This window comes from Typopeltis vanoorti, chromosome 5, assembly GCF_054136105.1.
Source record: "Typopeltis vanoorti isolate ZY-2024b chromosome 5, IOZ_Tvanoo_1.0, whole genome shotgun sequence".
In the NCBI taxonomy this organism is placed as follows: Eukaryota; Metazoa; Arthropoda; class Arachnida; order Uropygi; family Thelyphonidae; genus Typopeltis; species Typopeltis vanoorti.
In genome coordinates, this window is record NC_143553.1 from 167,149,160 (window position 1) to 167,170,920 (window position 21,761).

At 37.8% G+C, this 21,761-nt stretch overlaps 1 protein-coding gene across 2 annotated transcripts in view; it reads right to left on the minus strand.

Annotated features, from left to right (window-relative positions):
- sturkopf (lipid droplet associated hydrolase sturkopf) overlaps positions 1–20,718 on the minus strand; it is a 112,791-nt gene extending 92,073 nt beyond the window's left edge. Inside the window, exon 1 of one of the 2 annotated variants that reach the window (XM_090393394.1) lies at positions 20,556–20,718. The gene's annotated coding sequence lies outside the window, so the exon portion shown is untranslated. Of the gene's footprint in view, positions 1–9,654; positions 9,927–20,555 lie in introns of those variants that run through there. The other variant, XM_090393395.1, reaches the window with a different exon arrangement.
- Between the last annotated feature and the right edge of the window lie 1,043 nt (positions 20,719–21,761).

A 21,761-nucleotide genomic window follows, 5' to 3' on the forward strand; every position in this document is an offset into this window, starting at 1 on the left:
CCAAGCTGTTGGTTACCTTGGCAACCGCTAGCGGTCAACGACCTATTGAATATCACTGCCTTTAGAACATAATGTGACATTTCGTTCCTTCAGCTGGTCACTTACATACCCGAGTTGCATTCTTCTCTTTTCACATGTTTACATCCTGCGTCACCGTGGAGTTTAATTCGTTCAACATTATTCAAGAAAAGGCGATTAAATTTGTCTCTTGCTGCAATAAACCCAGTTTATGTCTCATGGGAGGTCTGATGCTCACTCAATCGTCTCCTACGTGGATGCATCTACATGTATTTTGGGAAAGCTATTTTATTTTGGGACGTACTGACGACTTGGATGCTTTCTTGAGGGACATGTTATCGCACTGGAATTATATTATGACATTTTAATGATTTTGGGTTACATTACAAGTAAGGTGTCGATGTCTTTTTTTTTTTTTTTTTTATCTTTTGCTTCTCTAACATATAAAAGGTGAACGTCGCTCCCCTGAAGGCTTTACTTTCTCCATAATTAATATCCATCGAAAATTCTTTTTCGATGAAAGCGCTCATTGGGGCCAATGGATACTTAATGCCCACAAGAAGTATCCACTTCTTGTGGGCAACAGAAGAGAAAGCGAGCTGACCGCGGTGGGAATGAGAGTTATGCTTAGAGAGAAAAAAAAAAAAAAACCTCCCTTTTTCATTTCTAGCAACTGAACAGCTTCCGATGCTGTTCTCCTTTCGACGAGAGCATTAGAAGCTGATATCACGCTCATCATGTTTGCGATAGCATTACTGCATGGCGGCACCATTCATGATGTCGCCATACAGGAATGAAATATCACAAAAATTGAACTCAGAAGCATTTTGGCTTATATATTAAGGATATTTTATCCTAATTCATAATGCCGTATGATTTCGAACCACTCTGCATAATTTTTCCAAGAGACATAACGTGATTGTTAAACCAAAATTCATCCGAACATATTTTGGTGTGGATCCTAAATGCCAAATTCAACGAATTCGTCCATCCAGAACCAACTTTAAATCGTCTTCTACATCACTGCGAAAGATTTCCTTAAATTTACAATGAAAAAAACAGTTCGACTGAAAACAAAATTTGGCACAGTTCTTAATTATGACTTCAAATTCCATCCAGTAACAATTTGGAAACGTTTTGCTTCCCCCCCTCTCTTTTTCTTTTTAGTTTGATTGGACTAAAATTATCACGGCGACTGAACCAAAGTAAGAAACAATTATATTCGGTGAAAAACGGTTGAAGAACGCAACCTTCCTACAACAGGACTGCGGAGAAAAAGCAATTCTCCCCCACGCACACACTCGCTTTCATTGTAATCCGACTAGCTTGAAATTCTCAGTCGACATTCTGCCACTTAAACAACTGGAGTTTAAATTTGGTTCAAAATAGTTGGACAGTGCGACCGAGAGAGAAAGCAACCCTAATGCAGCCTCTCGATCTTCATTTTAGTTCGCTTATTTCCTCTCTATTCGGGGAAGTAATCCAGACATATAATACGGTAAAGAGAGAGAGAGAGAGGGAACACACCTTACTTGTAATGAACTAGGGTGAGGCGCCCACAATACACGAAGTTTTCGGGTTGCCAGCATATAAAAAAATAAAATAATTTTCTGGAAATGCGCACTAATCCCCTAGCCTACGATTGAACAGCAGAAACACCAGCTTCGTATCAGACATAAACTGAGTTTAGTGCAGAAACAGATAAATTTAACCACCTTTCCTTGTATAAAACAATAACGCGCACACACACATACACACTTTGGAACCTCATAAATACAGACTACACACGCACAGTATCTGGAAATCAGAGAAAGCAGAGTATTGGCTCAAAATAATGGAAGTTCCACGGGAAAATATCCGGCCCAGGATTTTCAGCAGATTGGGTAAAGAAAGAAATACAGAAAGAGCATCCTGTGTAACTCGAAATACCTTTTTTTCCCTCTTTTAAAGGAACAAATGAAACAGGCGGACGACATACGAACTGCAGTAATGCGGATAACCACAAACGTCTCATGAACTGCATAATATATAAATGAACAGAAAGACGTGAAATTAAAAAAATAATTAAAAAATATAGAGGAGGTGTACCTTGCATTAAATAATTTTTTATGTTCTTCTCACCCAGGAAAGTTGTAAATCTATATTTGGGAGGACTAAGGGTTTTCTTCTTTTAATATTTTTCTTTATTTTATTTGGGATAACTAGGATAACCTGCGTCACCAGGATAGTCTAATGCCTCCGTGCCGCCAAAACGCAGTTCTGCCTTTTCTCTAGCAAAAGGGATCTCAGCTCACCTTCCCTGATCCTCAGTAACACACACATCACCAGAAAGGATGAACTATTTCTCACTGGAGTGAGATTTACTTTAAACCTCTCTCTTGGCATAAACACATCATATCGCTAGCTTCTTCAGCTTCGAAAAAACTACGCATTCTTTTCAGCTGAAGAAGCTATTTTTAACCCACCCATCCACTAACCTTATATAAATCCCAAATCTGCTCCTCCCTAAAAATTCTTGATGCTGTCCAGAGGAGAGCAATTCAGTTCACAGATGATCCTTCCCTCACAGGCTCACTTCATCCTCTATCTCACAGATGCAATGTTTCGGCCTGTGTTCTGTTCTGCGGGTATTTCTATGGTCACTGCTCCAGTGAATTGGCAAACATCATTCCTCCACTTGCTGTTAGGCCTATTAAAAGGAGAGCAACAGCTATCCAACAGAGCCCTTTACAGTACAACTGCAAACTCATCGAATCTGCTTCTCCTCTTCCTCATTTATTCCATCTTCCTCAGGAACAGCCTTCCTCGTGATGTTTTCCAAAATCAACGCCTCTTTAAGAAGAATGTCAATAGGTTTCTTCTTACTCGACTCTCATCTGCACGCACACGGCATTGATGTGGTACAAGTTCGTGTACCTCTTGTGTGTGAGATAAATATATATAAAAATACTTTTTATTTATTGAGTTCGGAAATGCAATAATAAAAGAGAAACATAAGAAATGTGGACGTTAGGAAGAATTTAGCGCTAAAACTTTTGAAGATGATACTCAGAGAAGTACCATTCGATCCATCTATTCAAGATGTCAGCATGCAAGTATCGGCAAGGTGTTGGACTCTTACTTAATAGTAATGCTCTTCTTGGATATAGCTGCATTGATGAAAGGCTCCTGAAACTGCGAAACTTAAAACTAGCTGGTTAGCTACTGCGTCCCTAATGAAAATTTAGAAGACGGAGAGAAAGAGCGCTTTTTAACCACTATAAGAAACATTCAGCAGTTTTAGTGAAGTATAACAGCTATTGAATGCCAATGTTGGCATTCCATGCAGTGACAATCTTGAAAGATTCCTTCACTTACTGGAACTAAATGAACTGAGAATAACCAACGCGTATTTCAAGCATAAAGGAATCCATTATGTTCCAATTATATCCTGGCATCAATACAGTGAAAGTGTCTTGTTTTACTATTAACACAAATACATTCAGATCTCACCTGATGGCATACTTTATGTCCTAATTCAAGTGATGTGAAGAAAACTTGGCCATACAGAGCTGCAGAGATTGGATCTCACCACTACTTTGTTAACAACACATTGAAACAGAAGATTAGAAAACGCCCACGAAGGTAAACATCGTCATCATTGGCATGAGAGCCAATGGTGGCCGGTGAAAATTTTAAGTGGGGGTGCTGCATATACAAAAAAACCTTATTTTTTCCTAATCAGTAACGAATTTATTAATAAATAAATTTACATATTAAAAATTGCTTTATTAAAAATATTTCATCCTCACTACGAACAAACACCAATAATAAAAGTTTCCTATCAATAGCAATGACAAGCGCAAATGAATATCGGCGTTAGATCGCAGTGCATTTGTTTCGTGTAACGATAATTGAAAAAAATATAACTCTTTTCATATTTTCAACAGTTACACTCGCCATAATTCAGCCTTGTATCTATAATAAATAAATAATTATATGTTATTTTAACAAAATAAAATAAGATTTACAAAACATACTTCACCACGAACACGCCCCAATAAGACACATTTTATATCTGACAAAAATACGCGCGGTAGCATATGATACACTGCCAAGCGGCAGTGTATCTAATGACGTAACGTGCAATGACAAGCGCAAACGAATATTGGCGTTAGATCGCAGTGCATTTCTTTCGTAATCTAAAGCGTTAATCGTTAATAAATTGGATAAATTGAATAGTTAATAAATTATTAACTATTCAATTAATAAATTGAATAGTTAATAATTGGAATTGTTAATCGAACAATTCCAATTATTAACTATTCAATCAATGTCGAAACATAAGCTGTAACCTTTAAGATGTTGTATTGCAATTGTATAATGTTGTAAGCATTGTTATTATTTATAACAGAAACAAAATTTAATTTTTTCATTTTTTCCTTGGGGGTACTGCAGTGTCGCAGTGCTTATGTACAAGCCGCCACTGATGAGAGCCCTGTTTGAACCCTGGTCTTCTTCAGCAACTGCTGCCAACTTTCCTATGTTCATAAGATCCTCCAATTTTTTGCTCCAAGAGTCTAAATTGAGATGGAAAGGTGGATTAATCCATCTTACTATATCAATTTAGACTTTCTAATTTTCCTTTTAGTTTCTGATCTGGTTTTGAACACTTTCTTAACTGCCCTGTGCTCATCCATATCGAGTTTAATATAATTTGTTGATTTTCATAAGATCTGGCTAATTCAATAATCTGTATAGTTCATGATTATATCTTTTCCTCCACACACACGATTCTCGTGTTCTAGTACAAAATGCATCTGAAACTGTTTTTCAAACAAACAACAAACCTAGTGGTATTTAATCTGTCTTAGATTATGCTGGTCTCACGGGTATTTTCAAGACCAGTATTAACATATACCTCTGAAACCTATTTATTAGTCAGTTTCAGGGCTGCATGTGTGTGTGTGTGTGTGTGTGTGTGTGTGTACACGTGTCAGAGAGAGAATCAAAAACAGACTTATTTGAGCCTTGAGGCAATGCAGTTATTTGCTGACAGAAGAGGCTGAAGCACCATCCAAATAATAACAGAGACTAAGGTGTGTGGAAATTAATAAAGAAGTAAAAAGTATAGTCTTAATAGGTCAAAAAAAATCTGCTTTCACAGCATGGCAGAGAAAGCAGAGGATGTAGCTACAGAGAATAATTACAAACGACTAGATGAAATTATGGAGGGAGACGAGAATGGAGCGGTCATTCAAAGATAAAAACAGAACACAGTTGAGGAAAAGATGCAGTCCACCAGGGCAAACTGGGGCGAGCAATTAGATAATCTTTTAAATTCAGTCTTATGGTCCAGTTATCCTTAGTAAACAGATTAGTTCCACTTCCGAATTTGATATCAGTCCCACTACACCATCTAAAATTAGACTGCTATAATAAATTACAACTTTATAAAATTACATGATGTTATGCGATTTCTACAAAAATCTTGAAAAGGAGGTGAGTACATTATTGGGGTGACTGAGATGCTGAATATTTTCGATCGAAGGAATAAAGTTCCTCATCAGAGGTATAATCGCGTCTATTTTTAGGAAAGGAGATTGCACGACGTATGAGAATTATCGAAGATTTCGCTTGTCATGTATTTCAGGTAAGGATCTGTAACATGCAATGTCTGGATTATGTAAAGGATCTGATTGCATTGCAACTTAGAGATGAGTAAGGTGGAAAAGGAAGAAGCTGCATATGCCAAATATTATTGCTAATGCAGATCCTCGGGAAACGTATAAAATTTCAGAAGCTAGTGATCTCATGTTTTGCTGATTTCCAAAAGGCTTTTGATGCGGTTGATAAGCTTATGGAATATCTGACAAATGTATTAACATCATGACTGCTTATATTATGACAGCGAAACTTTTTAACGTTAATAGAGCAAACGTTGTGGCCGATTTAAAGTAATAACTGAAGCAATACAAGATAACCCGTGCTGCCACCTTCTCTATTTATAAGAATCTTGGAATTGATTTTGTGATAAACAGAATTCTGCAATGGAAGGGCTGGGGAGTAAAGTGATCTTAGAGTACGGTATGTGAAGCGGATTAGGATCCGCCTTATTCACAAATAATGTAGAGGAAATGAACTCCTCTACATTATTGGTAGCTGTGTAAATGATACAGATGACGTGAGAAAAGACGTGGTAGAATGTTAGGAATGGAGAATTCGAAAAGTTGTGGAAAGATGACAGAACTTAAAATTTACAATAGTTTGGTCCTATCTCTGTTTTGTATTAAGGAACTAAGATGTGGACATTTCATAAATGTGATAATTGGAACGTTGATGTTTGTTGTTCAACGGTGTTTAAATTATATTGTGACAGTAAAATGGTTTGACTTCATGACCAATGCTGACCACTCGGAGGAGAGGTCAGCTACGTCATAGCCTTTTCTTACACGTCTGTGTAAGGAAAGGCTATGATTAGGTTGGCCATGTTTTTAGAATTCAGGGCATTCACTTGGTCAATAAGATTATGTTATGTGATCCAGAAGGTGCTCGAAAAACAGGTAGGCCAAGAATGACATGGACAGTATCAAAGAACACGTCACCAGAATAGTCTTACAGTCGTGTGAAGCAGATGTATTTATACTCGATTTCGTTATCAGCGTTTTCGCAGATACGCGGTTTCATTATTGCGATACAGCTTCCCCGCATACGACTTGTTTCTTACTCCGTCCACTGTGTTCAGTGGTTCCATCAACGCCATCTATCGCTCATCATCACCAACAACAGCATTTTTTTTTTTTTGTCTGTAAATTGCATGTGTTCTGAAGGCCGATTTGTCTGTACGCGGGATGAAAAACCCGAGTTTCCGGGAGAAAAAACCCAGCAACCACCGTATGAGATCGGCTAACTCACCTTCATCTAAAAAAGGATTCCCCTCGTCACGACGAGAATCGAACCTAGGTCTTTTCCAATCGAAGGGCGCGTTCCGCTGTTCTTCCATTGCTCAGTGGTTCAGTGTCCATTTTGTGTCCCTACTGCCATATTGGTCTATGCGGTATTTGTCTTTATCTGTAAATAACGTCTTGACCTTTTTGAGCGAGATGTCTGGCGAGAGAAAAGCAAAAGAAACTAAGAGTGAAAAATACCAAGTGAAGGAAAGGCAGTCTCAACATGAGACTGCAGCTGCAGATCACATTGCCAGTGATGAATTTCACGAATGTCCCTAAACCCTAAATATATATAAACCCTATATATATATATATATATATATATATATATATATATATATATATATATATAAATCCTGCTATTTTACTCATTTCCAAAAGTCAGTTGAGTCTTTCTTAGGGAACACAAGACTTCAGATGATTGATCTGTTACCATTATTTTTTTTTTTTTACTCCTGTATACAGTAGTACAGTTTATTCCTGTATACTCCATATACAGTATACTATTGTATAAACACATCAAATCGCATCATTTTCTTAACAAAAGAGTTGCTATACTAGAACCGCAAAACTGAATGCTAGTCCACGTGAATGAAGTTAAAACAAAATCAAACATTAAAAAATCTGTTAACATTAAGAAATTTGTTTTCAGAATCCAAGTGCCATTTGCAATCGCAACAGTACGTTAGTTTGAAAGCAAGAACAACTTCTGTTTTCTTTTAAATCCATTACTTTCATGTCTGTCCATGAGACTGTTGGAACACAGCCAAATGTTAAGGAGTTCAAGATAGCTGACGTAATCTTGAACTCCTTAACTCCCGTCAGATTACGACACACATTTAATGATAGACGTTTTTTTAGCCCCCCGATTTTTTTTGGATCTTCTCCCAGCCATTCTTTGTCACAAAGTATCAACACACTTCAATCCAACAACACAAATTTAAAAACGTGAAAATACATTATGCCTGCAAAATTTCCGGACAGATTTATTTATAATTTTTAAACATTAACACCTACACATAATGTTATTCATAGTCAAATTATTGAAAATTAACTGGGAAAGATAATTTCTGAAGGACTTGCATTTATCATATTAATATGTTTATTATTTGTTTATTCAGGATGTAAAAGTTTTTTGTTTGCTTAAATATCCGCAGTCAGTTAATGCAAAATTGTCTTTTTTTTTCTTTTCTTTTTTAAATATATATAATCAGCCAACGCCTTTTATTCCCTTATAGGGAAATACGGTGAAGCTGTTTAGCGCTATCTAACTTTGGGAAACCCAGCTGTTTATTATATATATATAGTTTTATGAAAAAAATTGAATGACTAGAACCGAGATTTAATTAAAAAGGTTTTAATATAAACATACTACTAGTTTCGGCCTGTAACAGCCTTCTTCAGGTGATATTATAAAAGAAAAAACACTAAACATTGAGGGTTAAAAGACTATGAACATCATAGACAGTCTTTATACATAATTAGCATTAAAACGTTGTAGTTGTATTTGAAGCTGTTCTTTCATTTGTTGCATTGTTGGGAGAGTGCGTGCTTGCTGCATCACGTGATGTAGCAAGCACGCACAACCTAAAAATTGTGGAATCGAGAGAAATCATCTTCAATCCTGTTCATCTAAATAACAACTTAAGCAACAACCTCCCAGATAGTCATTCAGCTGTAATCATGTACTGGCGTTCACGTGATGCAGCAAGCACGCACTCTCCCAACAATGCAACAAATGAAAGAACAGCTTCAAATACAACTACAACGTTTTCATGCTAATTATGTATAAAGACTGTCTATGTTGTTCATAGTCTTTTAACCCTCAATGTTTAGTGTTTTTTCTTTTATGTCACCTGAAGAAGGCTGTTACAGGCCGAAACTAGTAGTGTGTTTATATTAAAACCTTTTTAATTAAATCTCGGTTCTAGTCATTCAATTTTTTCATAAAACTATGTATGTTAACCGAGTCAATGATCATTCTGTCATCATATATATATATAAAGATTTAATGATTTTTTTTTATATATAATATTCCAACCGAGTAAAAATGAATTTTAAAAAAAAAAATATATATATATATATATATATATATATTAAAAAAGGGGGATTCGAAATGATCTAATCAATCTAGAAGTAATGACGTCTCAGTCCATAATCTTTTGATATTACAGGCTAATCAATACCTTAATCTTTTTTTTTTCTTCCAGTTTTTTTTAAATTGTTCATTTAATTATTTTTACCAATCTTTAGCTTGCCGATGTCCTGATTTGAACAATTCAAAATATCTGCTTTAACTAGTTTTGACTATGACGTGATATTATTCTAGATAGATCTGCCTTCTTGAATCTTCAAAAATTGTCACTTTCAACCTCTCCCCCCGCCCCCCCAAAAAAGTGTGACATCACTTATCACTTACAATAGGGAGAAAAAAAAGGACATGTAAACAATATCTGAAATGCTGCTTTAAAATACATGCGTAAACTCAATTTAATGGAATAATAATAAAACCAAAAGACACTATGAATAACAGAATTAAATTACCATTTAAGCGCTATCAGGCCTCCTATGGGCGAGAGATTTTTTAAATAAAAGACTCTTAGTGGGACGTATTTAAAAAGGATCAAATAATACAGTGCATCAGCTCACGAAGAGGGGAGAGGAGAAGAAAAACGGGTAAAACTTTGAAACAAACTAAATTCATTACCTTTACAGTTTTCTATGGAAAGGATCAGCAGTGGCATATCCAACGATGAGGCAGGAGAGTGGGAAAACGCAAGAAAATTTATATCAATCACGGAACCTTGGATATTTCTGTTTGAATGATGCGCATCGATGGGTTACAATCAGGTCCGGAAGGTCTTTTAAGTGGCGAAACATTTTTTGACAAAGAATCGCCTTCACCCAACTACACAAATACTAAAAGCTAAATGTATTATTAAAGCGGAATTTTATGCGCATAATACGAACAAAAGGAGCAGACGCCGAACCACTTTCCTCGTTTGCTATGTACGTGTGTGTTTGCAATCAGACATCTTTCGAAGGAGTGGTCAACCATTTTGTCGTGCGATCTACGTTTTTTTTTCTTTTTTTCTTTAAAATATGAGCCGCGCTACAATTTCTAGTCATTGCACATAGCCGGCAAAAATAATTAGGCACAGAACGAAAAACGTTTATATTAATTTTAAAATTAAATATAATTAAAATCTTACTTTAAATTTATATTGAATAATTATTAATTAATAAGAAATTCGTAATATGACGAGCTTCCAAAGTCTGGAGTATACTCTGATAAGGATAATCTTAACGAATTTGTGATAATGGAACGATGCTTCGTAATGGTTTGGTTCAAAGGCCGATTCGCAATATATATATATAGACCCCAAGGGCTTTATCTCTTTGCCATACATAAGCACGCTCTCCAAGAAACTGAATAGAATTTTGAGAAAGTTTAACATAAAAACGTGCTTCTCTACTCTTCCCAAACTAAGATCAAGTTTAAGCAATCACAAACAAGCTCACAACCATCTACAATTCCCAGGTGTGTAAAAAATCACATGTGACTGCGGGAAACCATACTATGGCCAAACGGAAAAGTCCATCCTCCTACGTCTCGAGGAACACCAAAGAGACATCGCTTACAAAAGAACTAGAGCTAGTGCCCTCTCAAGCCATGTCCTGTTTTCGGTTAACACAAATAATGGAGGCCGCCAACATGAGATAAACTGGACAACAACTTCAAACCTTCACATATGCCACCCCGAGGTAGAACGCCGCATAATCGAGCCTAAAAAGATTGTCATGGACCCTCTTCATATAAACAGTAACCTCAGCTACAATTTACTGGACTCATTCAGCTCTGCTGTCAGATATTGGCGCACTCGTGAAGCCACACGCGCACAGGTTTCTAGCAATAGAACTTTAACACGAACTGTAGCTCCAGTTCAAAGTTAACTGTGTTCTATAGTCGAATTTATAGTTTTATAATTTATGGTTTTATAGTAACTCAATGTTTCTTTACAGTGTTTTTTATTGGCTTTCTATGTTCCACCACGCATGAAGAAGTCGGCCACCCCGATGAAACATGTTGCGTATTTTAATAAATTTCATTATTTATTCTAATTCTCGGATCTCAGTCAGTATATAAAAAGCATGAATATATATATATATATATATATATATATATATATATATAACACACACATATATATATAACACACACACACACACACACACACACACACGTGCGCGCGCGCGGGTGGTCTGAAAAGTTCTCGGCCTCAGCCACAAATGGCAACACTATCGCCAAGATTTTTTTTTTTTTTTCTAAGTTGGTACATCTGTCAAAGCATTCATGTGAAATTGCAAGTCATTCTATCAAGTAGTTTGTTTTATACAGCTGTCTGAAGAAAAAGTGCTGTCTGTATCCCTTGAAATGGATAAAATTGAGTATCGGGCGGTTATAAAATTCTTTGTAAAAGAAGTTTTAACGCCAAAAGAAATTCATTCGAAATTCATAAAAGTTTATGGGCACTCTTCTCCTTCGTTTTCGACAATTAAGAAATGGGCTGCCGAGTTTAAATGTGACCATACAGCCTTGAAGATGATCCACGTGAAGGACGTCCAAAAAGTGTAACAACACTAGAAATCATTGATCAATTGCGCAATATGGTATTAAATGACCGACAATTCAAAGTGAGTGAAATTACTGAGAATATAGGCATTTCAAAAAAACGTGTAGGATATATTTTGCATGCAGAATTGCAAATGAAAAAGCCTTCGGGAAGATGGGTGCCGCGCTTGCTCACAGCAGATCAAAAGCGCACTCGCATGAAAATCTCTGAACAGTGCTTGGGGCATTTAAACAAGAATAAAACTGATTTTTTGCATCGATCTATTACCATGGATGAGAATTGGCAACACCATTACACACCAGGATCCAAACAGCAGTCAAAACGGTGGACAGAAGCCGGCTGTTCAGCGCCAAAGAAGACAAAGTCGGTTCCATCAGCAGGAAAGGTCATGACATCGGTGTTATGGGATGCTAAAAGCATTTTTTTTTATTAATTATTTTGAAAAGGGTGAAACAATAACCGGGAATATTATTCTGATCTCTTAACCAGGCTAGACGAAAAAATTCGTGAGAAAAGACCAGGTTTGCAGGGGAAAAAATCTCCTTATCAGGATAATGCACCTGCCCACAAAGGTGTTTTGGCAGTGGAAAAATTAAGGGATGTGCACTATGAATTATTGGAACATCCACCCTTTTCCCCAGATTTGGCTCCCTCTGACTTCTATCTCTTTCCAAAACTAAAACTCTTCCTCGCTGGTCAGCGTTTCTCTTCGAATCAAGAGGTGATCGCGGTTGTAGAAAGGTATTTTGCAGATCTTACTGAGAACCACTACAGGGACGAGATAATGGCGCTGCAGCATCGCTGGAATAAATGTATTAGACTTAAGGGAGATTATGTTGAAAAATAAACATAATTTTGAAATTATAAATTAGGTTTTTCATTGTTATCTCGAGAACTTTTAAGACCACCCTCGTATATGTGTGTGTCAACACACACACACACACACACACACACACACACACACACACACACACACACACACACACACACACACACACACACACACACAAATTTGATAGGTTCTGCAAGCTCTTGAATGTAATTCAAGAGCTTGCAGAACGTATAACACATTAGTGGTATGCATGAGCGAACAACAAAAAAAAAACTATTTTTAGAAATTCGCTCCTACATACCGTTGTGTTCTTTTAATTCGTACTCTATTTTTTTTTTTTTTTTAATGATAATCTCCATTTAAAGCCAGAAAGTCGGTAAGCTAGTGAGGGAGGGGGGGGGGATACAAGAAGGATTAAATAATCCAGAAGTTTTGAGCAAGCTATCCTGGGGTCCACCAGGAAACTCGGGTTTTTCGTGTCGCGAAGGAGGTAAACCGATCGAAAGATTAACAGCCCGCTGAGCCTAACACGCGACGGGAAAATGGGCGAATAGGAATCTTTTCAAGCTTCCGGCGATGCTACCACACCAGATTAGTCATCTATCGCTTAGATATTCACAACGGTTGGAAAGCGAAGGAGATGCTGTCCGATTGACCACTTGCGCCGTGAGTTTAAACCCCGCGGACTTTGTTAATGGCGATCTATTTAACATCAGAAAAAAGTCGCCATTAATGACTTGCTTAAATAGCTATCTATTTAATATACGATGTCTGCGGTGGTTATTTATACGTGAGGGGTGGGGGCAGACTTCATGAACAAACATATAAAGGACGAACAAGGAAAAAGAAGGGAAAAAAAAAAAGAATACAAGTCAAGGACATGAAGTTGTTTGACAACAAACAAAGATGTCATGCATTGAATTTAATGTTTGTAAATTTAAGGAAGCCTCAGATAATTCCCAGTGCAACAGAAAGCAGTCGCATTCTAAATCACCGGAGGTCGCTTTACATTTGAACATTTGAGAGTTAAGTTATTATGATGTGTGGTGGCGTGTCAATCAGCACAACAACGACGCTTACTTCGATGTTGCGATTAATTTCGTTGCGTATAATAAAAGAAAATAAAACTACGTCCGAAGTAAATAAAATGACAATTAAGGGACTTCATTGACACACTTTACTGGAATGCAGATTTCGAATTCCTTCTTGTGTATTCGAATTGGAAACAAAATTTTTTTACCTTCTGTATCGACTTCATTTAAATGAGATTCACGAATAACAGTAGGAGAGTTGCCGCAAATAATGAATGCTAAAACGCAAAACGTGGAGAGGAAAAAAGGAGTGAAACGCAAATGAGTTTCAATTAGAATAAAAAAGAGCAACTTCACACATAACTGTGCTGCAAGTTATTAAAGTTGTTACATCAGCATTTACGCATCACGTGTTGCAAATCTGATCGCTGTAGGATAAGAAATGCTATTAACTTCTATGGTTGGATGGACATCAATCCCTTGGATTTTTTATCCCGTAAACGGTTCTTTTTAATTATTTAATGAAAGAAAGTTTTGAGCACCTGGCTCGCCCTAATTAGGGCTGTGTAGAATTATTTCAATCTGTGATCAGGGCCACCTTTGGGCATTTATGTTTCCATCTGTCTTTTTCATCGTAATCTGATGACTCACGAATGAGTTGGTTGGGATGGAGTGATGCCTGAGCAAAGTACTTGGTTGCTATCTGGAGGAGAAACGTAGGTATGTCTGGCAGGTTTCCGTCTTGGTGGAGGATAGTGTTCTTTACAAACCACGGGGCATCGAAGATCGTTCGGAGGCATTTGGTTTGGATTATTTGTAATCTTTTGATGTTGCTAGGGTAGGTGTGGCTCCACGCTGGTGAAACGTAAGTTAGTGTGGGTCTGATGATTGCTTTGTATATTCTTAGTTTGTTTTCTGGACTGACTTTGCTTCTTGGGTTGAGTAGAGGGTAGAGTTGAGCTATTGCTGAGTTAGCTTTGTTGCAGGCATGAGAGATGCGGGAGTTGAAGCTGACATGGTTATCTAGTTTAATTCCCAGGTATTTTCCTTCTTTTTGCCATGGGATATTAGTATTGAACATCGTGACTGCTCCGCGATGGTTTGCTTTCTTCCCTGTAAATAGTATGGGCGTGCTTTTGTCTGCATTAACTTCAATTCTCCATTTCCGAAACCATTTTTCAAGATTCGTTGCTGCGTTTTGTAGTCGTTGTGTGGCTAGATATGGCCTGAGCGATCTGGTCAGTATCGCCACGTCGTCTGCATAGAAAGCCATGGTAGTTGATGCTCTGCTTGGGACGTCTGAGATAAAAATGTTGAAGAGCAGCGATGATAATAGGGAGCCTTGCAGGACACCTGCTGTGATGCTTCTTGTAGTGGATCTGAGACCACGAAGTTTCACTTGAAATTTTTGGTCTTTCAGGTAAGAGTCTATGATTTGGATGAGGTTTAGTGAGTATTTTGCAGTTATTAGTTTGTGGATGAGGCCTTTGTGCCACACTTTATCGAAGGCTTTCGCCACATCCAGGAAGATTGCACCTGTATGTTGCTTTCAATTGAATCCGATAGTTATGTATTCTATAAGTCTGTGGATTTGTTGAATTGTGCAGTGGCCAGTGCGAAAACCAAATTGTTCTTTTGAGATTAGGTCTAGATTGTCCGTTTCGTTTCGAAGGCGGTTTAGTATTACGTTTTCAGCAATTTTCCCAAGGCCTGACAAGAAGCTGATAGGTCTGTAATTCTGGGGGAATTGAGGTGCTTTCCCCGGTTTGTGGATGACAATTATATCTGCCTACATCCAGTGAGTGGGGAAGTAGTTGTCTTAGCATCGCAGCGATGACAGCTACTAGATGCATTATTGTTTCGTGAGGGAGTGCTTTTATAATTTTGTTTGAAATCTGATCAGGACCTGGTGCTTTTCTGTTGTTGAGGTTCTTGATGATTTGGTATATTCCTTTGGCATAGTATAGCTTGTATTGTCAAGGCTGGTGGGATGATGAAGTGCATAGCGTACTTGCCTGTAGATTTTTTCGATGAAGCGCAAGTCCGCATGAGTGTAGTTTGGTTGAAATTGCAGCTCCAGGGCGTCTGCAAAGGCTTCTGCTTTTTCCTCGTCTCGGTAGACTATGCCTCTTTCTCCATGGATTGATTGTATGTTGGGGTGATCTCTGCGAAGAGCTATAGTCATTTTCGATAATGAGTTATCTTCAGTGTTTAAGGAGCTTAGTTCTTATGGTCTTTGATTGCATATCGGACTAGGTTTATTGCCCTGTTTAGCTCTTGTTTATCCTAGGGTGATAGTGTTTGCATGCTATCGACGTTTGATCCTGTTTTTGTTGCGGATAAGCTTTAGAATCTCTTCTGGGACCAGGTTAGCTTGAGCTGGAGCAGTAACGGTGGAGGCTGTTGCAAGGCCAGTTTGGATTGTGCTTTCCGGTTTATTGATCACTGTGTCTACTTCTTTGGGTGAGGAGATGGTTGGGACATGGCTTGTGATGTTGCAGAGAGTTGTGTTGAGCTTCTTGAGATTTGTGCAGAATTGTTCAGGGATGGTTTTTGCTTCCCCACCTAGGCTAAGCAGAACCGGATTGTGGTCGGAGCTAAGATCATTAACAACCTGCAACTGGAATTGGTGCGGGGTGTTCCTGAAAATGGCTATATCCAGCACGTCAGGTTTGCCCAGTGGTCCGTAGCGTGTTGGTTCAACAGGACCCGCTATGGGAATGTTTCTTGTCATAGCGAATTTGTGTAGGCTCTTCCCATTATTATTGGTGTTTCTACTGTTCCACGTGGGATGTTTTGCGTTTAGGTCTCCTGCCACTATTGTTGGTTCATTTGTGTCAAGGAGCTGGGATAGGTCCGAGGCTAGGAGTGTTTGCCTGGAGGGTTGTAGACTAAATATAGTTTTAGACTACCTGTGTTGTTGGTGTGCATTTTCTAATTCCAGTTTCTTCAAGGTTTGTAGTTGTTGTTTTCTTGATCTCATTGTATCTATGGCTCTTTTTTTTTTGACAAAGATAGCCATTCCGCCCCATTCAACTGGCATTGAGCCTGTCTGTCCTAAGTAGTGTGTAGTACCTTATTTTGGGGTTGTCGCAAGGCCGAAAGTGCGTCTCGTTGATTAAAAGGATGTCTATCTTATATCGTTCAGTAAGTTCTTTTAGTTCTAGGAGATTGTTGTTTAGTTCGCTAGCATTCCAATATGCGATCTGTATTGAGTTAGCTGTGGTAATCGTGTTATCCATTAATCATGGAGAAGATGACTTGTGTGTTCTTGAGGAATTTGTTGGTGTCAGCTTGATTGGGATTTGTTTTGCTAAAGGCCGTTAACATCTCTCCTAGAGTGGCAGCTAGGATTGCTGTGGGGTTTTGGTTAGTAAGATGCCAGTTTGCTACTTGTAGAGACCGCAGATGCGTATGATTTCTCGGGAGTAACAGCTCGCGTTTTGATTTCTAGTGTGGCTTGCTTCTGAGTGGGCGGGGTAGTGCGTCTCTAGTCTTCTGCAGGTTAGATGGGTGGAGTGAACATCCCTTGTAGTTGGCTGGGTGTGGGCCGCCACAGTTGCACACCTAGCGGGTGTGCGAGGGATGGTTGTCACCGCATTTGACGCACTTGTAATCTGCTTTCCATAGTTTTTGTGCATGCCCATATTTTTGGCAGCGATGGTATTGACTGGCTAAAGCCTTTCTTCTGAGAGGTTCGGTCTTGATGACTAAGTTGCAGACTATTTTAAGGTCATAAATTTCTCTATGGTCTTTACTGATCTCGTCTAAGACCAGAGGCATGGGGCGCCTATCTGCTGGGTACATGCGTAAAACTTAACTGGCTCTAGGCCTTGTGATCTGAGGTCAGTAGCTATTTCTTCAGCTGGTGTGGTTTCAGCCAGACCTCTGATAACTACTTTTAGATTTTTTTTCACTCTTTAGCTGAAACGTGTGATATGGGACTTTCAGTTCGTCCATAAGTCTGGTGAGCCGGCAGTAGTCCGAAGTTTCTTCTGGTTGAATCCGGATTCCTTCATCTGCACTCTTGGCTGATGTAAATTTGATGTTTGCATTCTTCATCGTCTCTGCAAATTAAAGACCATTTTTCTTTTGTTCTTAAAATTACTGGTGGAATCGTCTCTTTGGTTTGTGCCCTGGAGTCAGTCTCTATTCTTTCTTCAGGTTGTGCTGTTAAGTCCATTAGAGCTGTTATAGGAAATGCTCAAAATGGACTTTATATATATAATATAATGCGATATAATGATATATAATGCGATTGATTAAAATTCATTGAATGATATTTATTCATTAGAAGATGTTGCCATTCTTTGAAACTGTGAAAGTTATTCAGCACCTAGCATAAGAAATAGACAACCTGCACAGAAAGAACACGTGTCACATTAATGTCACAGATAGTATGTGAAAATAACTGTGTAAAGATTTCATCGAAAAACAAAAACATAATTCAAGTTCCAGTTTTCATAAATTTCTTAACATTTTGAAAAATAAAGGTTCTGTTTTCAATTATTTATTCATAACGGCCGTGAGGTGCGGCACTGTCTTCTTAAACTAATATAATTAATCAGTTATTGTGTAAATTGCGTGTGTTCTCTGGGTGGTTTCTTTGTTTTGCGAGATCAAACACTAGAATTTCAGAATGGAAAAACTTTGCAAACCTTGTAAACGACGGACTAACTTTCAGGTTTTTCCCATCTTAGACGAGATTCGAGTCCAGGTCTTGACCACTAAGAAACATCGCCATTACCGACTGTGCTACGGAGGATCATATTTTCAATAAAAACTAAGATCAGGTAAATGGATTACATTTCTGTTTTCATCACTGAGTTTTGACTTCCTTTATTGGGTTATTTATTTATTCCTTCTGGAATTTTTTTTAAATTCAGCAACTCAAGAAAATCGACCATAGAATCCACACTGTTTTGGACAATAATAGATTGTGTATTAGGGGCAGTGAGATGGAGCCAGGTGTTGGCCGTACTCTCTTCACCGGATGCCGTTTGATGTCACTGACAGTTTGGGCAGGACGTCTCTGATTGGCTAGAATGATTACCCTGTCTCCAAAAGTTAGATGGGGCTGAAACGGTTTAGCCTACTTCCTTTAGAGAATAACAGGCGATAATGGATTATTATTATTATTATGAAGAAAGTAGGTGGTTTAGATGCGGAATAAAAATGTTTTTGCATCTAAAACTATTCAACTATTTCCCTTCTTTCTCAGTGAAAGGGGTTCCGTTCGATTCTCGTCGTGACGAGGTGAATCTTTATAGGGGCTTTTTCAGTTGAAGGTGAGTTAGCCGATCTCACACGGAGGTAGCAGGGTTTTTTCTCCCGAAACTCGGGTTTTTCATTCCACGTACAGAAAAATCGGCCTTCAGAACACACGCAATTTCAAGCAAAAAATACTGTTGTCAATGATGATGGGCGATAGATGGCGTTGATGGTAGTTGGAGAATTAAGTACTAGTGAAGAGGATGAGATGTATTTAGCGAAGTAGAGTATTGTGCCCTCCCACTATGAGTCCTTGGACTCCCTGGAACTGTTACGTAATAATAATAATAAGGCAGACGAAATTAGCCCAGCACTCTTACAAAATTGTCCACTGCTTATGACAACACAGGTGAACGAGCGAATTTTGGAAAAACTACTATGGAAAAAACCTCTCCTTGGAAGACTAACCCTTATGTCTTATTACTATCTACTCCTTTTGGCTATTGAACGAACGATAAAAGGCAGCTGCATTACTTATAAATTTACGGGGGGAAAAAGTTTAAAGCTAACACTAGCTTTAAACTCATTTCTTCCCCCCCCCACATATTTAAATCGGTTCGGTAATAAAATACTTGAAAAGATTTCATCGAAAAGCAAATTGTATAACCAATAAATTATCACATGATGAACGATGGGTGGTGATGTGATTGCATACTTAGGGGCTTGTGGCATTGGAAACATGTTACATCAATACAGATGTAACATGTTTCCAATGTCTTAGTATAACCATAATAAGTTTAGTTTAATCCTTTATCCAAGTGTGAGCAAACAAAGTTTGCGCCTGAAAGTATCTTCAGGACTGGGGTAAGGTAGTGCATATGCGATTCATCATGTGTCTGTGTGCTCGCGCGGAATCACAGCGCACACACAATGTTTTCTTGTGTTTCGTTCTCCATCCCAACATTAGAACAATCGTTAAATAAAATAACATTAAATCCAGAAATGGCCATGCCATACTGTAAAATGAGTCCCATTATTAAAAAGAAAAAAGAAAAAAAAGAGTAATTACATAATTAGAGGCTGCACTAGGAATTTTTTTCGGGAAGATGACTGTAATACGTCGCCGATTTCCATAATGTTAGGGTTATCATACGTCCTTATTTAGTACGGACAGTTTGTATTTTAAATACTCTGTACCATACTTCGGTAAAATAAACGAAATGTCCATTTTTTTTTTTGGGGGGGGAGTGGTATAAAATATAACAGGGAAAAAAACACAAAAACGATTTTCGCGGAATTTTTGTTGCATCCCCTATTCCTACAGTTTCAGTTGTATTGTGTCAGGCATTCGGTGTTGTCAGCGGTCGTATTGTGAATATTCAGATAAAATACGTTACGTTGGCGAGTGATCTAATTTTAAAAGAACCCGTGATGTCAAAAGAAAGACTTCATAAAAGAAAGTGTGATTTTAATACAGAATTACAAAGTGAATTTAAATATTTGAAGGTAGAAACAGAGAATGAAAAGTACTTTGTTCTTGGTGCAACAGTAAATTTTCCGTTTTTTTTTTTATCCGTATTTTGCTTTCAAGAAATATGGCAACCTTAATAATGCTCAGCTGTGTACATCCATACCTGTAGAAGTACATGATATAAATTTATTTTAAAACTCCTCACCATGCACGCAGAAGAACAACTAAGTAAAACAGCAGAGTCATTTAACTCGGAAAGTCGAACCACGATTGCAATATATTCAGTGTGTGGGTGGGTGGGTGATATGATGTTCTTAATTTAAAAAAAAAAAAAATGAATATTATCACATGCACTTTTTTGGCATTAGAATTCCCATTTTTAGCCTCAAAGCGAAATCACCGAATAAATAAATGAAAAATTTCACTTACTAATATCCCATGGCGGCGATCAGTCGTGGCGGGCACTAATTAAGAGATAATCGCGTTACGCGCACACTTATATCCACCAATTTGGCTTCGAACGACCACAGCCACAATCGGCTGTATTTTAGTCTCTCAGCTAGAGGCGAATGCCATCACTCAGGGGTCAGGGACCGCCTTCCGCTGCAGCCGTTTTCAGCAATGGACAGAGACTGACTTCAACAGCGATCTGGTGACACTGAGCACAGTAGATCGATAATTGGGTTCTCTTAGAGTGTGCGCGTAAACATTTGCGTGGAATCAGTGACTCCGTAATATCAGACAGTTTCGGTAGTGTCTCGTCTCCAACTTGTCTGTTGACACTACAGTTCGGCCATCATTAATATGAAGTTACTTCCTACCCCTGAGCTTTTACCGTTATAATAATACTTAACACAGAGAAGATCGGTGCAACAGAATTCTGCTATACGGAAGAACAAACAAGAATTTTACTGAAATACCCCTAACGATTGAATCCGCAACTGTTCTGTAAAAACTTAAACATTTTATAGTGTAGTGTGAATACTTCAGCTTTTAATAGCAGAAGTCCTTAGCCACATCAACATTAATATAAATAAAATAATCTACTAAAATAAAAAATTGATATCGATCCCATTAGAGAGAAAATGTTGTGTTATTGTAAATATATTTTCCAATATCTAAATTTAAATGGCGAGGATATATATATATATATTACTGAATTGCATGTTATGTAACATGGAAAAAAATTAACATCTGCTGCTATCTATCGCTCTGAAATGAGTCACAGTACGGATGCGCAGAGTTGTAGCATTGGCCACAATAATGCGCATTGCTTTACAGTCGGAGAGATTACGCTGGCTTGCAATATGCGTGTTTGCCAGCACGTATTGACAAAATGCGGTAACAAATAATGGAAACAATTCACTAAAACAACTCTAGCGGCGAATATAGCAAAGCAGTTAAGGCGGTTTATCTTTGCACTAATATTAAACTTGATGAGTTACATTAACAATCGATAATTCTGATTCTGTACTTTCATAAGCTAAACTCGCTTATTTATAACGTGTTTTTCTTTATTAGGTTGCCACACCACACTACATGATAATTATAAATTATAATTATAATTAGAAATTATATTATATTTCAATAATGAAATACTGTGAGTTGGCATATTGAAAAGAATTATGAAAATCA